Genomic DNA, 19,772 nt, shown 5'->3' with positions numbered 1-19,772 from the left:
ATTCAGGGTTGCACTCCCTAAAATTACTAACCACATCAGTCAATAAACAAATATAATTAAAGTAGTACGGGGAAGGGGAAAAAGAAACCAGCGGAGGAAAGGGGAGATGAAACAAGCAGAGAATAATAAATAAATAGGTCTGAACAGGTAATAATTAAGATCAGGGTTTAGGGTTACCGATATTCGAAGCTTTGGCAGTTGGCAAACCCTGAAAAGGTGGGAAAAACAGCAAACAAAAGTAGGGTGAGTGCATTATCAGTTCAGAGTCAATTAGGGTTAACCCTAATTTAATAAATAAAATCAAATCAAATAAACAAATAATTAAAATAGAAAAGATCACTTAGCTTTGATTAGATCTGATATGGTTGGCAGTCGGAGGAAGCCTCTGGGTTAACCCTGAAAAAAAACAAAGCAAAAGCAGAAAAGTGAATGTAGGCAAGATTTATTTAAAGGCAAACCCTAATTAACAGGAAACAAAATAAACAATAAAATAATTATTATTAAATGATAAACTTAGCTTCGGATCTTGATAAGGCGCGTAGTCGGGCGGTATTGGAAAAGTCGACCCTGAAAAAGCACACAAAAAGAGCAATATTTTCAGTGTATGGAATGATCGTCGTAAACCCTGATTAGGGTACGGATTGAATAAAATAACATAAACGATTTAATTAGTTATTGGTCTCGCGACCTAATTAATTAAATCGAAAAGAGAAAATAAAATCAGACACACAGGTATTTTTTATGATTTTTTTGGAATAAAACAAAATATATTTGAATTTTTGAAAATATGAAAGTAATAAATATAATTTAAATAAAAGAAATTAAGAAAATAGATAAAATAAAAAAAAATGTAATTATAAGTAAATAAATAAATAAATAAATAAGAATAATAGAAAATAATAGATAAATAATAATTTGAATGACATATATATATATATATATATATATATATATATATATATATATATATATATATATATATATATATATATATATATATATATATATATATATGTGTGTGTGTGTGTGAATTTAATAAATAATATAAATATTAAAAGAAAAATAAATAAAATAAACAAATTATTAATTATAAAAGAAAAAAAGTTTTTGAAAATAAAAATATAATACTTTTTATTTTTTAAAGAAAGAAAAAAGAATTGAAAACAATATATATATATATATATATATATATATATATATATATATATATATATATATATATTATAAATAAAAATTGAGTCGTGTAATTAAAAATAAAAAAAAAATTACAAAAAACTTAACTTTCAAGCAGATGTGGCTCACGCGTATGGAATATGGTGCGCCCCTGTCATACCCCAAAATTTGCCTGCATTTATTTTCATAAGTCATTTTATTTCAAATAATTGACATAGCGCGGTTGGTAAGAAAGTAAGGTTTGCAAGTATAGGGTCCCGGGTTCGAATCTCACTTTTAACTTTATTCCCCTTTTATTCTAAAATCACAAAAATTACATTTTTTTTATTATTTAAATTTAATTTTTCGTATTTTTTAATTAGACTTTTTTTAAAATAGTCAATTTCTACTTTTATACATTTGTTTAGTCAAAAAATCACTAAATATCATAAAATATTCAAAAGTCCAAAAAAGGAAGGTTTTAATTTTTATTTTTACATATTTAACAACTTGGGGAACAAGTAGATTGATTGTAGAAAGAATCAATTTGATTGATTATTTTCTAGTTAATTATTTAGATTCTGTTGCTACCGCGAAAAATGGAATCAGAGTCGCCACTAATATATTTATCCCATCGCGGGAAAGGAATACCAGGAAACCTAACTCGAACAAGAACAAGGTCTTTCGACCAGAGAATAGGGCGCGAGAGTCGGTTACGCAAGGGGAAGGTGCTAGCACCCCTCACGCCCATCGTACTCGATGGTATCCACCTATGTTTGTTTCTATCTAAAGGGTGTCTAATGTCTAAACCTAAACGCGAATAAATGCAAAAAGAAACACGAGGAAAAGAAGGAATTATTTACAAGTGTGCTAGCTTAGGCCCCGCGCCCCAATGCCTACGTATCCCTTACAAGGAATCAGAGCGACCGTAGTTCGGCTCATGATTTTCTATGTTTTTGTGTTTTTTAGTTAAACAGAGGTTAAAGTCGCACTCCACGATGCTCGACCTTTGGAGACTTATACGCCTAATTATGGAATGGATTCAACACGTTCTTAAGAATGCCACGAGGGCGAGAGATAGAAGAGAGTTTGAGTGTTTCGAGGAAATCCCTAAGGCAAGGGAAACTCGAGTTACTCTTTGGTTTGTGTCTTTTAGAATTACGGAACTTACGCCCGAATGGTTCCCTAAAGCAAGGGAGATCCAAGCACTCGAATGATTCCCTAAAGCAAGGGATATTCAAGCTTCCGTTCCCTTTTTAATGATTTTCACTTTTTTATTGATGTTTTTGATGTTTTCTTTGTATTTTTTTAAAGGGATTTTATTTTGAATATTTTTAGATGTTTTAAAGTTGAAAAAGAAAAAAGAAATGAAATGGTGGACTAACCTAGAATCTATCCTAATTGTTCTTCTAATTCCTATTTAATATCTAAACTAAAATTCTAAGAGGAATATACAAATGGTATTAACAACATAGGCCAAAAATATGGCCAAAAGCTAGCAACAAAATCACACAACAATTATACCAAAAAAAAAACATGGAAATGATACAAAAGAACAAAAGAAGCAATTCAAAAATTGACCTAAAAAAAATACTACTATTTTTATGGGTTTTTTCATGAAAGAGAAATCAATTAAAAGTCAGAATTAAACTAGCCTAAAATCTAATTAAGAAGCTAATATTTTTTATTGCATTTTTATGTCAACTATTATCTAAAAAATCTAACAAAATTTTAATGGTTTCATTGTTTTTAGAACCTAAAAATGATGGAAAAAAACTAAGTGAAAAAACTATTAAATCTAAAAGCCAAATAGTAAGTCAGGGGGTGTAAATGGAATATGGGGTTTAATCAGCAAACAGGTGCACAGGCCCACTCAGATTGGCCCAGAAGTTTTTTATTACACAACATTTTTGAAAGAAATCCATAGGCCAGGGGTGTATGAGCAACATGATGGTTCAATAAGCAGAATGGGCGCAAGGCCCAGGGGATTGAAGCCCAAATAGAGTTTTTGTTTGATGACATGCCCAGAAAAGAGAGGGCGTGGGCCTAGGGGTGTGAGAAGTAAATTCGGCCCATAATATTTTCTATTTTTGTTATTGCTCATGAAAACTATGGGCCATACGGGGTGTGCATAGCAATGGCCCAAGAGATATTGTTTTTTATCTTTATTTTCTGTTGTTGTTCTTTATTTGTTTAATTTTTTTTCTTTCTTTTTGTTGAGTGATCATAACCTAACTTAAGGTAAATAATTTTAGAATATATATTAGTTTAGTTAATTAGGATATATTAAAATCAATTTCAACTTAGGTTTTTTTTTATATGAATAAATTTTTAATTAACTTAATCACTAGGTTTTAATTATTTTTAGGTTTATCAATTAACATAAATTAAATATTTAGATTAATTTAAATTAAGTTTATAATAGATAATTAATGTAATTTTTAGATTAATTTTAGGTTAAGTAAATTGAATTAGAGTTTAGTTTTAGGTTAACTAATTTTAATTAATTAGATATTTTTAGGTTTATAATTATATTTATCCTTGACTTCAAACAATCATAGAAACCTCGTAAACCTTAGGTAGGTGTTGTCTATTAACTTCGCTAGGTTTCCTTGAATGTTGTTATTAGGGTTTTAACTTTCAGGTTTTTAACGGTTAGGTTTATCATTTTACCTTCAAACCAAATTTCATCACAATATTCTCTTTTCATCTCACATTCCAGTGTATGTCACATGTCTATTTTATTTTATTTTTATTTATCTGCCTTTATTTAATTATGCTTTTATTTAAATTATGCCTTTATTTAATTATTTAAATTTCCTCTATTTAAATTCTAGAAGGTGTATAGGTTGCTCATTCAGTTTTTGATGTAATAGTAATTAGGGCCTTTTAATTTCTGTCTTTCATATTGTTTATATTAAACTGCGTGGTTAGTAATTTAGGGAGTGCAAGACTATTAACTGAATCTAGATCACTAAGTTACAAGATAAATATCATCGAAGTTAACCACGTGATTGTGCACTCACACACCTTTAGGGTAACCCTTCTTGTTGGCTGTTGCCTTATTACTTGCTGCCTTGGTGCCTTAATTCTGTTGCTTCTAAGTATACTAAATAGTCAAAGTCCCTCGATTCTGAGGATACCTAAAGCAATGTTGCCTTCAAAGTTATTGAAACTCCCCCGAGGTTGCCTTATAAAGAATAATTGTCCCAATTGCTAAGGTATCCTCGCATGATGCCTAAGAAAATCAAATGACTATTATATTCTTCCCTTAGACTACCTGCCCTCTTTATGGAAAGGGACAGTCTTATGGCGAACGATACTCTCGATGACCCTTAAACATCCAATTGAAAGATTTCCTGCCCCCTCATGGTATGGATAGACCCTTTCGCTCGAAAGACTAAAAGAACAATATTTAAACTTAGGGTAGTTGCTACTAATTGCTCGCTCTAAAAATTCAAAATCTTTTTCACACCTCCTTTTCAAATCAAATTCAAAAAGACTACGCTTATTTACAAGCTAAAGTTCTTCTTAAAAGTTTTTACTATTCACACTCCGCTTTTCAAACAATTCAAACGTTTTCAAAAAGTGAGCTAAGCAATTAAAAGCTCATGGAAAACCATGGATGCAAAGGATGCCTTACACCTTCCCTTTGCATAATTACCCCCTGAACCCTGTTTTTTTACTTAAAAGGCTTTTCCTGTTCTTTTAGCCTTTCTAATATTTGGATAAAATAAAAGTCGGTGGCGACTCATGCTTAACAGCGACATTTCGATAAAGTCAGTTCACCGTATTACAGAACTGGCGACTCTGCTGGGGATTCTTTCGATTAAAAAAAGAGGGGTTACCTTAAAGTTTAGGATCACTTTAATTGTTTGATTTGTCTGCTTTATATTTCAAAGGCTGTTTTGGGTATTCACTTGTGTGAAAGATCCTAACCCGGATCTGAGTACCTTAGGTAAATGGCATGAGACCAAGGAGACTGCACATCGTATATTGATGTGGTTGATATGGTGGCCATCGTTAGTGTGACACATTGGTTTGTCCTGGTGTTCTTTGGGATCCGACTCGAGGAAACACTTGGCTGTTGCGTGGTTTCATTAAGTACAAATTTGCCCTTAGAACCCTAGTTGAACTTGACTTTGGCCTACTAGAAAGTAGCGAGGTGGCTGGCTTTGGTTCCGACTGAAGTTGGTTGATACTCGAAGCTACACTCATATGGACTGGACTTTCAGGACCTTCTTGGTTGGTGATTCAATTGCCGAACTGAGATAAGCGCCTTCGAGAAAGGTCAATGATATGAGCTCCCTAGAACCCAATCTTTATATATAGGACAGGTTGAACCAACTAAACTTCAGTGGGGAGGGTACTTACCTACGAACTTCATGCGAGCCTCTAAACCTAAGGGCACTTGTGTGACTTGTTTGTGTTTGCCGCTAACCTTTGTTTCCTGGCAGGTTTTGTTAAAGGGCTTGTTTGCCCTTACCATCTCACGTTGTGCCTAATGAACTGCATTCACATAACATTCATGACATCATGACATCATAAGCATAACATGATTCAACTAATCCTTTTGAGGATCTTAGGAATTTAGGGCGCACAATTTCAGGTGCTCTTATCAAGGACTGAACTCTTATCTAGGGGCAAGAGGATTTATTTTCCTCTGGCCACACGTCTTCCAATTCAAAGACACAACACCTATCAAGGGGCAAGAGGAATCATCTTCCTCTAGCCATATGCCTTCAAATTCAGAAGTACAGGTAGCCCGAATCAGAGGCTATGACCCACTAGATATGGTGAGCTTGATTCTCAAAGAAAGACATTCAAAGACAAAAGTAAGAATTCATCAGACAAAGACGCGACCAAACCATTTTCTAATGTTGCTAACTAAATTCCTAAAGATCCTTGAAAAGATTGCATTTGCATTCATAACATCACATAAAACTAACTTTTCCTTTCAGATCAACCAACTAGTCAGAAAAATACCATCAACAAGTCAATCCTAATCAGATGAACATTCTGGAAGCTTGACCCCCAGACTTCTGAAAGTTCCAATCAAAATTACATTCTGGAAGCTTGAACCCTGGACATTCTGAAAGTTCCAATCAGATGGACATTCTGGAAGCTTAACCCCTAGACTTCTGAAACATTCCAATCAGATATACATTCCGGAAGCTCGAACCCCGGACATTCTGAAACATTCTTATCAGATACACATTCTGGAAGCTCGAACCCTGGATACTCTGAATCTCTACACCAGTTCCACAACAACGACGCAAGCCAGATGCACCTAAGGTTCAATTCACCAAAATCAATATGTCGTCGGCTTAAACATTACAACATCTGTTAAAGATCAGATTGATTACTCTGAGGGATGCTCCTAAGAATTCTAACACCTCTGGCTATAAACTCAATGCGAGGTGCGCGTACCATTCAAACATTCTTGGACATTACACAAACAATTGTTGGACATTGAAGATTAAGATTCGAGATCTGATCAATGACGGAGAAATCAAATTCAACCCTCCTGAAACTCCTGTGGTGATCAGCGCTCCTATGCCTAGTCATGACAAGACTGATTGACGTATAGACGGACGAACTTTTGGATCATTAGATCTACTTTCATTTGCAAGTTTCTTTTCTGTTTGTTTAAACATTTGACTTTTGATAGACATTATATGTTCTAATAATCATCATCAGTGCATTGCATATGTTTGTTTTGAATAATTTACTTCTCTATCACTCATTTTAAATTGCGTCTTTACTTTGCATCTGTTTTATGATACTCAACTCCTGATAAAGTCGTAAGCCTTTTGAGGGAGGATGACGAAAATGATACCGCAACCTCATACAGTATGCTTTTGACCGGACTATGCTGACGATGTACAGGCATTGTTTCAATTCCTAAACAGCGGAGATATAAGGATGTTAATCCCTCGTCAACCCCTTTGAGCCTAAGAAGTAGAAGTTTCTTTCTTGTACTAATTAAAACCCTTGATCATAACCTGGGGCAGGGTAGTTCTCAGTTAGTTTGGCTGTGCATTCTATTTTAAGAGAATCATTTAGTACACCTTTCAACAAAGGTTTCAATCATAAGCGTCCATCCGCACACATCAAATAAGTGTTGGAGATGTCAATCAAAAGCCAATGATGGCTCATCAATCATTAAGCAAGGCAGTCAATTTTTTTCAAAAAAAATGAAAAAACATATATACAAAGAAAAGCCTGCTAAGTCAATATCAAAAAGATGACTTAGGAAAAAATCAAGGCATCCCGCTGACTGTAATCTCAAAATAGACAGTTTAGGCAAAAGTTAGGGATATCAAAAAGATGAAAAAAGAGAAGTCAATAAATTCCTGAACAACAAAATGTTGTGACTACCAAAAGGAAGAAGTGACTGTCATCTCAAAAGTTCTCTTTGCTTGTGAACCATCATCATTATCAAAGATGCAAATCCAAAACTCTCTTTGAACCTGAATGCATAAGTTGAATTAACTGAGCTTAGGATTGAAGATCATCACGAAGAGGGGTGGGTACAATCAAATTTTGAGCCATTATCCTTTGTTTCTTAAACCGTGAACCAAGCCACGTTATAACCCTTGAAAGTCCTAATTGAAACATGGTTAGTTCAAAAGCATACTGTCACCAAATAGGTATCCTGACTCCTTAAGGTTTACCAGAAATGCTGAGTTGATATTTCATTTTTACAAACATCACGTTGTTACAAATATCATGTTTTTACAAATATCACGCTTTTACATCTTCTGCTTTAATGTTTTTCAATAAAACTCAAGACAAACGTATGCATTGCATCTCATGAATTCATTATTAAACATATTCTGCTACATAATTTCAAATGTTAGCATCAGAATGAATTTGCACATGGTATGGCTAATGACTCAAAGTTATCCCGACCAACACAGATTACTCCAAGAAGCAATGTCTCCTACGTATACAAGGGACATGACACGTTTTGCTCAATCAATATGGGGCAATCCAGTCAAGATTCCCAGAATCTCTCAAATTCCAAATAGCCAAAGGCATATATCCCAAGTGGATTTCAAATTATTTCTCGATCAATCTGGGGCAATGAAGTCAAGATTCCGAGAATCTCTCAGGATGCCAAAAAAATCAGGGGCATGCATTCAAGTAGATCTGAAACTATTTCCCAATCAACATGGGACATTGTCCTAGGCCCATAATTACCAGGGGCACGTCGCCCATAGTGCACATCTCATAAAGTCCTCACGAGGCAAATCTTTCCAAAGTTCCTACTAGCAGGAACAAATCTAGGCGAGTCCAGTGGATACTTCGATCAATATTCATTGGTATGTTCTAATCAACACAAATCCAGGAATGATAGTTACTAGGGGCAACGTTCAAGGCATCCACGCCTTCCCACAAGGTCAGTTTCACAGGATCATGTCCCACAAAGTAATCCGCAAGAAGATATCTTCAAATGTCCTCGTCCCGAAAAAGACATGGCTCCCCAACAGAGTTTTCATCTTCAACACTACCGGTTCCCCAACACTTTGCTCTTCTCCAACATGGTTTATTAATATCTCTAATCCCCAATCAGGGTACATCAAGTTACTGATCGTCCCCAAGCAGAAATCATAAATCCCCAGCTGAGCATCTTCAAGATAAGATCAAACATCAAAATTACAATGACATGGAGATCCATCTTCTCAATTAAGATATGTTAAATAGCATAAATCATAGTCATACGTCATAAATCATAAACATATTCATACATCGCATACATTTCATACAAAGTTTCTCATTTATTTTCAGGGACTCATTACATAACACATGCATCATGACATTATATAAATTGCTATACCTATTGCAGAATACAGGTATAGACAAATGAACGAAATCTCCAACTTTCCAGGATCTAATTCAGCTACTACGAACGGTACTGACACGGTCAACGCTCAAAGATCTAATTCATTTACTACGAACGGTGGTGACACGATCATCTAATTTAGTTACTACGAACGGTACTGACACGACAAGAGATCTAATTCTGTCATCACGAACGGTGTAGACACGATCATCTTTCTAAGATCTAATTCAGTTGCTACGAACGGTACTGATACGATCAACCTTTAAGGATCTAATTCTATCATCACGAACGGTGTGAACACGATCACATTTCCAAGATCTAATTCAAGTATTACGAACGGTACTAACACGATTAAATCTCAAAGATCTAATCCAGTTACTACGAACGGTGCTGACACGATCAATCTCCAACAAACACTTCTCAACATACTAAGCTCAGATTCAGCCTAACGCACGGTTTTCCAGACATCTACGGATGCAATTTGGATTTAGTCTAACGCACGACTCATCCTTCATCCTAACGCACGGTTTTCCAGACATCTACGGATTCAAATTGCATTTAGTCTAACGAACGACTCATCCTTTAACCTAACGCACGGTTTTCCAGACATCTACGGATGAAAATTGGATTAGTCTAACGCACGACTCATCCTTCAACCTAACGCACGGTTTTCCAGACATCTACGGATGCAAATTGGATTTAGTCTAACGCACGACTCATCCTTCGACCTAACGCACGGTTTTCTAGACATCTACGGATACAAATTGGATCTGATCTGACGTACGACACATCCTTCAGCCTAACGCACAGTTTTCCAGACGTCTGCTGATGCAAACTAGACCCAGTCTATCGTACGACTCAAATTAAGTATATCCTTCAGAAACGGCGTAACGTACGACGTATTCTGACTCTCAAGTCTATCAAGCTGGATGGAATCTTTAAGCTCATCTCCGACAACACTCTTCCTAGATGGCATCTTCAAGCCCATCTCCGACAAAAGTCCCTACTTCAGCTAGGGCAAATTCCTGGGTATTCTAGTGTTCAATCATCTTCTATCTTCAAATTCCGACAGGCACACATGCCAGTGTACATCTTCAGATATAATAAAATTGAACAGGGGCAGCTGTCATACCCCAAAATTTCACCCGCATATATTTTCATAAGTCATTTTATTTCAAAAAATTGACACAGCGCGGTCGATAAGAAAGTAAGGTTTGCAAGTACAGGGTCCCGGGTTCGAATCTCACTTCTAACATTTTTATTCTAACTTTATTCCCCTTTTATTCTAAAATCACAAAAATTACATTTTTTTATTATTTAAATTTAATTTTCGTATTTTTTAATTAGACTTTTTTAAAAATAGTCAATTTCTACTTTTATACATTTTTTTAGTCAAAAAATCACTAAATATCATAAAATATTCCAAAGTCCAAAAAAGGAAGGTTTTAATTTTTATTTTTACATATTTTACAACTTGGGGAACAAGTAGATTGATTGTAGAAAGAATCAATTTGATTGATTATTTTCTAGTTAATTATTTGGATTCCAATTGTTTTCTTTCTTATTCTTTTTAACCTAATTTTTCTATATAAATAGTCACCAACAATCCTAAACCGGGAGGCTCCCACTCTCTTGACACAAAGAAGCCCTTCCACGAATGAACATTAGCAATGTTTTTTAACCCTATTTTCTAACACTAAACTCTTTTCACGTACAAAACCCTCTCTCTCACTAACCACTAATTCTAATCTAACATCTATCTTGATAACATCCATATATATTTCTTATCATTCCATGAGAAACCTCTTTCTGATTCACTTTATGCCAATATCATGTTTACACTAAGATAGCCTAATCTTTGATTTTGTCACTAACATCAACCAATAATCACCGTCGTGAATCCGCCACAATCCAACTCCAACATCACACAACAACCACCAGGCCTCGCGATTCAGCCTTGCAAACCTGCTATGGACATGGATCCCAGCAAGAACACTATCGCTGTTCAACCGCACTCATCATCATTGCTATACGCGAGGTGTTCTCGCACTTACAGGAGAGAAATACTGAGCAGCCATACAATAACAACATTTGTCTCTCTTAATCATTTGAACATAATTTCATCTATACTGTTATCTAATTATTATTTTTGTAGGAAGAAGTAAGAGAGATGAGAGATTAAAAGAAAGGCTATTTTCGATGGGAATTCTTCGAAACCGCAAGCAACGAAGCCAGCCAACGAACAACCTCACATCGAACCAACACAACCAGAAAAATCAACAACAACTACGACATCAGAGTTCCACCTATGCGCAACAACAAACTTTAGGCAGAGGCTCCATCTCCAAAGCTCTAATACGGATCGTAGCCGCAAGTCCACGACGTCACTGACACGACGTTCAGAGCAACGACGTGTTACGGCCTGGGTTTTTGTTCGACGCATCAATCATGTTCACCAACGATCCGCGATCATCATCAACACAGCACTTCAGCCACGCCGGCGTTGCGACCATTAGGATCTGCGGCAACACAATGCCTCAACAACAGGGAAGTTGATAATCATTGTTAATAAATCTGAGATTGAATACTCTGCTATGTTGGCTAAGGTTGGAATTATCATTATGAATATGTTCTTTTGTAGGGAAAAAGAAGAGACCAAGAATTTCCAGACGAAACAACCGTGAATCGGCCATCATCTCCGATAAAGGCATCATCGTATCACCCTCCGCACGGCGCTGAAATTCACACAGCCAACAACAACAAGACGCTGTTCGATTTCAATCGCGCATCACCATCACTTTCGATCACAACAGTTTCGGAAGAATACAACATGCAATAATTTGATTCGGACTCGCTCATCGATGCACAACAACGAGGACCAAACACAAATCTGCTTCAGATCGTGACAATAAATCCATCATCATCACCGTTAAAAACGCACAGTATGCGCGTGTTGCACCCCAAATTTTGCCCTCTTTCTCTGTGCTATAAGTTATCGATGGCGTTTATTTCGTCATTCAAAAATTAAGAAACATTAAAGAGTTCCTATTGTTCGAGATCATTAAGTCAAAGGTTTGCGAGGTGAATTGCAAGAACGAGTCATGGTACAAGGTTATGAGCTTAAGGAGAGCATTGTGTTCAAGGCGCCGCTATACGTTCAATTTGTTGGTGGTTTGGTTTGAATTAAAAGGAATGGTGGTTGAATAAGATCCTAATGATTCAAGGATGAATTTGACGTGATGATCTAATCGATTCTATTTCTCAAATTTCGTTCAAGACATCTTTGTTCATCAAGAATTTAATTCAAGCTAGGATTCATGAGTTCTATTCAAAGTTTCATCCACAATTGTCATCATTTTAAAGTGCCACATTCCGTCCATCATTCAAGAAAAAGAGAACTCACGAGCATGGGTTGTTTTGAGTTCAAGCGTATCATTTCATGACTCAATCTTTCAACTTTTGGATTATTTCAAATACAAGCTATTGAGGGATGATTCGTTTCATGGATTATGAGTTCAGTGTGTATTTGTTGCAATGCTCTTATGGATATAGGAAGATGGTCAAGAGTCGGATTTAAGTTCATTTATGAAACTTACAAAATTCAAATATCCAAATTTCTTTTTTATTATACATTACAAAAAGAAACATCCATTAGTCATCAAAAATTCATATCTAAATTACAATCACAGTCCAAAGCAACACCATCCAAAATCCAAATCCTAAGTCTTGATTCATCTTCATTTAACTACTCTAAACTTGCAGCTTAACAAAAAAACCCGGCTGCCTTGCACAATTTGAAAACCGAACCGCAACCCTGCATCCAACACAAGAAAACCTGTTCAGATTAAGTGTTAATGGAAAAGAAATTTTCTAACAGAATCGGAAGAGAACAGAATTTGGGGGATTGAGGAACTTCACAACGAAAAAGTCAGAACAAAAACTGAGAAGTAACAAACCTCTGAGTTCAGAAAACCTCCATTTTCAATCTTCACGCTACCTCCACCTTCAATCTTCACCTCATGACAGAAAACTTCACCATTGCTCTTCATTCATCACTACCTTCAACCACAAAACCATATAACAGAATCAGAGCATAACAGAATGGAAGAAGAGAGTAGAAAAACGCAAGAAAAAACGTAACAAACTCGACTAACCGTGTAACAAACTTTTTCGGACCTCATCTTCATCAAACTTCATCTCCTCGATTGAACCTTCACCATTCATCTCACCACTTCCTACAACTTCTCCCACAAAATCTTCATCGATTCTCTCTTCATTCTCCCATCTTCAATTCTGCAGAAAAGTGAAACTACAACAAAAAAAGCTCTCGATCTTCCTCACTCTTGACAGAAAATCAACAACAGAAAACCGAAGAAAAAAAGAATGAAAGGAGCTTCACCTCTGAACCGATCCACTTCAATTTCTGCTGCAAAATCATCACAAAAAAGACCTTAGCATCTTCCTCCTCGACATCGTGTGATTCACTGCAATAATCTTCATCCTCCATTCTCTGCTTCATTCAATCTTCAACTGCAACAAATTCAATTACGTAATCGTCATCGTTCTCAAATCAGTTTCGACCTTCTCTCCTCAACAATCTTCTTCAAGATACTCCATCATCTTTGAATCATCACCAAGAATTATTCGACCTCTCAAGATATTCTGAGTCGCACGCTCTACAACGAAAACATCTCAACATCCATCATCATCTTCATCTTCCATTTCTTATCTACATCGCACATTGCAACCATAACGCAATAACAATAACGATGCTCCATCATCATTAGCGTAGATCTTCATTTGATGAGAGCTTGATTCAGAGTGATTTGATGCGAGGACCGAGAATATTCGGAGATGAGATTGAGAATTGAATCGAGCTGAGACGGTAAGTGAGAGGCAGAGGTTTACCTCGGAGATGAAGACTTGGACGAGGAGTTGAGGTGGAAGGATGAGAGGAGGTTGTTTTGATTTTTGAACGCGGCGGAAGAACGAGATCGGAGGAGGACGTCGTCACCGTCTCCATCGCCGTCGCACACGAAGAAGGAAAGGGGAAGCGTGGTAATCTCATTTTGACATAATTCCTTTTCATATGATTATCTCCTGCTTTTGTGTTTTAGTGTTAATTGACAGAAATTAATGGTAATTGTTTCTTAATTGGGAATTAAAAGGAAAATCTGTGATTAATTGTCATTAAGAGGATTAATAGAAAATTTTGAAAAGATTAACATGGAGAATCTGATTACGAGGACAATTGATCATGGATCAATACATTTGGGCGTGTACCGAAATTGCTATCTGCACCCCAGGCAGGCCCATGTTGCACCACTTTTGTCACAAAGAAAGATGAAACAAAAACACTCAATTGTGCATTAGGCCACTCACACAAATTGCTGTTGATGCACCCCCCTTGTAGCCCATCGCTCCACCTTGTTTTTTGGCTGAATTGCTGAAATTGTTAGAGAACAAAAAAACTGTTTGGGCTTAATCCCTGGGCCTGCGCCCCATACTCCCTGCACCATTATTTTCATATTAAACCCCCTGATCCATTGTTAATTCATGCTAGAACTTAGTTTTTTTACATAGTTTTTCTCTATTTCTTTTAGATAATACAAAAACATGTGATCTCTTATTTTTGTTAGTTTTTAAATAGATAATGACATGAAAAATATTATGTTTGATTAAACTTTTTGCTTGATAAAGAAGATAATAAAAACATGTATTCTTTGCTTGTTAGAATTTAAATGTTTTGTCACATAGTTTTGCTCTAATTCTTTGATAAAAATGTCATAAAAAACAAGTTTCTCTTTTTAGATTTTGTTTTAGAATTTACTTAGAATTTAATTTCTATTATTTTCTATGGCCGGTGCATGCCTCCTTGTTATTACTGATTAGGTTGTTGAGATGTGCGAGGTACTTCAAGAGAGCCTTCGATTGCGACTCGACTTGCTTCGTGTTCCACTTTATTTGTGGGACCCAATTTCGCTTCCAGTGCGATTGATTTGAATCTTGTTCCACTTTATTTGTGGGACACGAACTTATTCCCGACGCGATTCACCTGATCTCTCATTCATTGAGATGTATGTTCCTGTATTGTCTGGATTGTATTTCTTGCAGGTTGCTTGTGTGGTTGTGTTTTATACGCACCACATAGTGGTTGTGATTTATTTTCACACCGCATTGCTTTGACGCTTATGCTGGACTCCTAGCTTTGATGGATTTTAGATTACATGAAGTATCTTAGTTCTGCTTGCGTTGCTAGCTCACTGCGGATTTGCTATCCGCTCGGTATCTCCTTGTCCCTTTTACCGCTTTCCGTATCATCCTATAACATGAGAAGTAGGACCTAGACATGCATCTGGCCAAGCCCTCGAAAGAGGTTCTGCTTTTGTTGGTGTGTTTACATTTGTGCTTTGCGGCAGGGAGTCACGGTGTAATAATTCCTATATGGCACTCCGTTAAGTCCTCATGAAAGGCACGCGGAAAGGGTTAGCAATCAACCCCCGCCTAGTCTCATCGAGTCTGTTCATTATGCGCACGTTTCACGTCGTTTGCTTTTGAACCTGCACAAGATCTTGTTATCGAGTATGTCAGGAAAAGGGTTCATGTAGCCGGACCCCCGCCTTTCTTATAGCACGCGTTGCTCGACGTTGATGCTCGGTGTACGCACACGCCGTTTTCCTTTACGATCCGTGACGGCTTGGTTGCTGAGAGGGGTCCTCCCTCTTGTCTATGGCCCGATCATTTTCGCGAGGTCTAATGCTTGGTTGACTTGGGTTGAGTTGCTCCCCTTGGCTATGGCAGACCGCTTTTCTACCATTCGGCCAGTGCCGCTGGTTTTGTTTGCTTTACGAGCGGAGCTCGTTTGTGTGCTATCTTTGTTTGCTTTCGTTTCTCCCCGTAGGTTGATAGTTTAGTTTAGACTGGTACCCTTTGTATGCTAACATTAGGTAGCAAGCTTTCCCCCTTAGCTTAGGTTTTCCTCATGCATTGTTTAAAACACAAACCACACTCTTTGATTTTCTTTTCTTAAGAGCTTGTTATTTTCGCTCCATTCCCAGCATAAGTCTCCAAAGGTCGAGCAGCGGAGTGTGAATGTAACCTGTTCACCTAAAAAACACAAAACAAACAGAAATTAGTAAACCGAGCTACGGTAGCTCTGATTCTGCAAAACAGATACGTAGGGCCCGTGCGAACACAATCCTTTCTTTTCCCTACATTTTGCATGCATTTTAATCTAGATTAGCACAGTTTGTTACACACCAATAGATTTAGACACTAGCATGGATACCATCGAGTACGATGGGCGCAAGGGGTGCTAATACCTTCCCCTCGCGTAACCGACTCCCTTACCCTGTTTCTCTGGTCGTGAGACCGTTGTTTTGTTTTGGTGGTTTGCTGGCATTCCCTTCCTTTTAGATAAATATGTTAGTGGCGACTCTGTTAATTTTTGCGGTAGTGACAGCGCGGCGTAAACATCCGGCTTTAGCAACAACAAAAGCAATATCGTCAACATCCACAACAGTGTCCTACACACTTTCAACAATTTCACACTACAACAATCCAAAACCTGAAACAAAGTTTCAATTGCCGATTAGAACATACAACAACAACGTTCACCACCAAACTCAACACTACGACTGCCGGTTCGCAGCCACCACCAGCGGACTACCGCCAATCGCTCAGACATCCACCTTCCTTCTGATCGGAGCTGCTACTGGCGAACGAACACCATCGCGACCGAGATCTCCTCCACTTCGATCCGCCGCCTTCTTTCAGGTGAGAGTCACGTTGTTTTTTTTGTTTTTGCTATAGTTGTTGATTGTGATCAAAAGGAAGTGAAAGTATGGTGCTTACCGTGAGAGAAAGAAGAAAGTAGATCTGGGAAATAATATTTCTCATTTTCCCTTTTGTTTAGGTGTCGTTTATTTTATTCTTTTTTTATTTTGTTATTGCATCGCCACATGTCGCAAGATGATAGGCTAGGAAATCAAATTTGAAATCATAAATAACCCCCCTAGGGAGCTCCGTCTGATGCCGTTGTTGTTCTTTATTTGTTTAATTTTTTTCTTTCTTTTTTGTTTAGTGATCATAACCTAACTTAGGGTAAATAATTTAAGAATATATATTAGTTTAGTTAATTAGGATATATTAAAATCAATTTCAACTTAGGATTTTTTTATATGAATAAATTTTTAATTAACTTAATCACTAGGTTTTAATTATTTTTAGGTTTATCAATTAACATAAATTAAATATTTAGATTAATTTAAATTAATTTTATAATAGATAATTAATGTAATTTTTAGATTAATTTTAGGTTAAGTAAATTGAATTAGAGTTTAGTTTTAGGTTAACTAATTTTAATTAATTAGATATTTTTAGGTTTATAATTATATTTAGCCTTGACTTCAAACAATCATAGAAACCTCCTAAACCTTAGGTAGGTGTTGTCTATTAACTTCGCTAGAATTTCCTTGAATGTTGTTATTAGAGTTTTAACTTTCAGGTTTTTAACGCTTAGGTTTATCATTTTACCTTCAAACCAAATTTCATCACGATATTCTCTTTTCATCTCACATTCCAGTGTATGTCGCATGTCTATTTTATTTTATTTTTATTTATCTGTCGTTATTTAATTATGCTTTTATTTAAATTATGCCTTTATTTAATTATTTAAATTTCCTCCATTTAAATTCCAGAAGGTGTATAGGTTGCTCATTCAGTTTTTGATGTAATAGTAATTAGGGCCTTTTAATTACTGCCTTTCAAATTGTTTATATTAAACTGCCTTTCCTATTCTTTTAGCCTTTCTAATATTTGGATAAAATAAAAGTCGGTGGCGACTCATGCTTAACCGCGACATTTCGATAAAGTCAGTTCACCGTATTATAGCCCCCATGCCCTGGTACGTTGGATTGAGAGAGAGAAGCATCTGATGGCTGTGAAAACAAGGGAACATGGTAGTGGGTGCGTCTTAAAACACTGGAATCAATTCTGTGGAAAGAGAGAAGCGCGCGCCAAAAATATTTCAAACCGGCCAATCGGACGATGACAACTCATCGTCGTCTCCACCCAAAACCTGCAACAACCTTTTTACACCGCTTTTTCTCTAAAGGCTGTAAAAAACCTTTATCTTTTACACCTACGAATTACGAATGCAACCAAACAAACACAAAAATTTGGCGCGAGGCCATGGATAGACTCGTCTCGTTCATACGAGTGTGTGGGTACTTGTTTTATGGCCTAAAAGTTTCTCAAACGAAAACTCCCAAATTCAAAGCAAGAACCCTAACATGGTAACTCAGGGAAAACTCTCACGAAAACACGATTAAATGTCTTGAATTATTCATAACACCATTCTAAACACAAATATGAGACTCAAATTCATCCATGATGCATGAGGAATTGTAATCGACATTAAAAATGTTTAGACAAACCGTGGCGAATTGAAGATGATATAGGAAGCTTCAGGACCTGCCAATGCTTGGAAGATGATCAGTGATGCCCTGAGAACGTGTTGAGATCGATTGGAAACCTTGAATTGGCTTGCACTGCAGAATTGCTATTAGAGATTTTCTTGCTTTTCTTTGAACTCAGGTTAGGGCTTTAGGCTGCAGAAATTCTCCTCCAAGGGGTCTGGGATTACTGAGTATATATATGTGGTGAGCTTAGGTTAACAAAATAGGAACAAATCCTCTTAAATCTTTGATTGCTCATTTGAGAAATTTGATTGAAAATATGCTCTTAAATCTTTCTAAAATTGGATTTTCTTGAGCTTCAAGCATCATGAACGAAATTGGCTGATTGGTGTGTGAGATTTGATTCAATTCTTGGCTTAAAATTAAAGCAAAATCAAATCTTGCATTATTTTTATATTTTATATAATTAAATCATGATTTAAATGAATTAAAACCATAAAATAATTAATAAAATTAGTAAAAATAAAATTCCCTTGGTTCTAGTACGTGGATGGGCTTAGAATAAGGTTGAAATAAAAAGAATGCAAACCCATTTGAAAATATTTTGAGTTTTTGGGTTTTTCTCCTTTTGTACACCCTTGAAAATAGGTGAACTTGTGCATCATGCCATTTCTTCATATCTCAACATTTTTTTAAGCTTGTGGAATTTTTTGAAACCTTAGAGAGTCCTCTAACCAATGCTTTTGGTCTCATATCAAAATTATTTTTCATGCTCCTTGTGTGTTCTTTTGAAAAAAATGACTTTTGGTTGATATTTGAAAAGGACCTATAATGTTTTGGTCCATATCTCTCAAGTGGAGCATTTTTAGACTTGGCATGTGAGAGGAAAAGTTGTAGAGAATCAAATTTCCTTCAGGGTGAGCTTTGGATGGAAAATTTCTGATGTTCCATGTGAAAGTTATGGCCGGTCAAAGTTCAGTTGACTTTCTCCTATACAAACCCTAATTTAGAAACTTTTGGATTTGTTGATTTCTGATCTTTCCCTGATGAACCATGATCAATTATTGATCAAATGGTGAATGATACTTCAATGGAAGTATCTTGACAAAAAATCAGGAGTTTAGACTTTATTTTGACCACAGTTGACTTTTAGGTTAACCCAGTCGACTGCTGATTTTCTGAACAATTGAGTGACCAATCCTTTGGGTTGAGACTTGATACTTGTCATAGAGATAATTTGAGATATATTGAGCCATATAGGATGCCTTGGAGCCATTGATTCATTGTTTTTCCTTTGAACAAACCAAACCCTAGTTTCTGAGCCTTGTATAGGAGAATGTGTCTTGGAGCTT

At 36.2% G+C, this 19,772-nt stretch overlaps 1 long non-coding RNA gene across 1 annotated transcript; it reads right to left on the bottom strand.

The window, feature by feature from the left end:
* Positions 1–12,684: 12,684 nt before the first annotated feature.
* On the bottom strand, positions 12,685–13,939 carry LOC131606781 (uncharacterized). Its single transcript, XR_009285036.1, has 3 exons — positions 13,156–13,939; positions 12,958–13,060; positions 12,685–12,815 (listed from the first exon to the last, which is right to left on the bottom strand). It is a non-coding gene; the product is annotated as an uncharacterized LOC131606781 (long non-coding RNA).
* Between the last annotated feature and the right edge of the window lie 5,833 nt (positions 13,940–19,772).

This window comes from Vicia villosa, linkage group LG5 (genome assembly GCF_029867415.1).
Source record: "Vicia villosa cultivar HV-30 ecotype Madison, WI linkage group LG5, Vvil1.0, whole genome shotgun sequence".
In the NCBI taxonomy this organism is placed as follows: Eukaryota; Viridiplantae; Streptophyta; class Magnoliopsida; order Fabales; family Fabaceae; genus Vicia; species Vicia villosa.
Note: the sequence above shows the minus strand (reverse complement) of the source record. Positions and strands in the feature narration are given on the sequence as shown.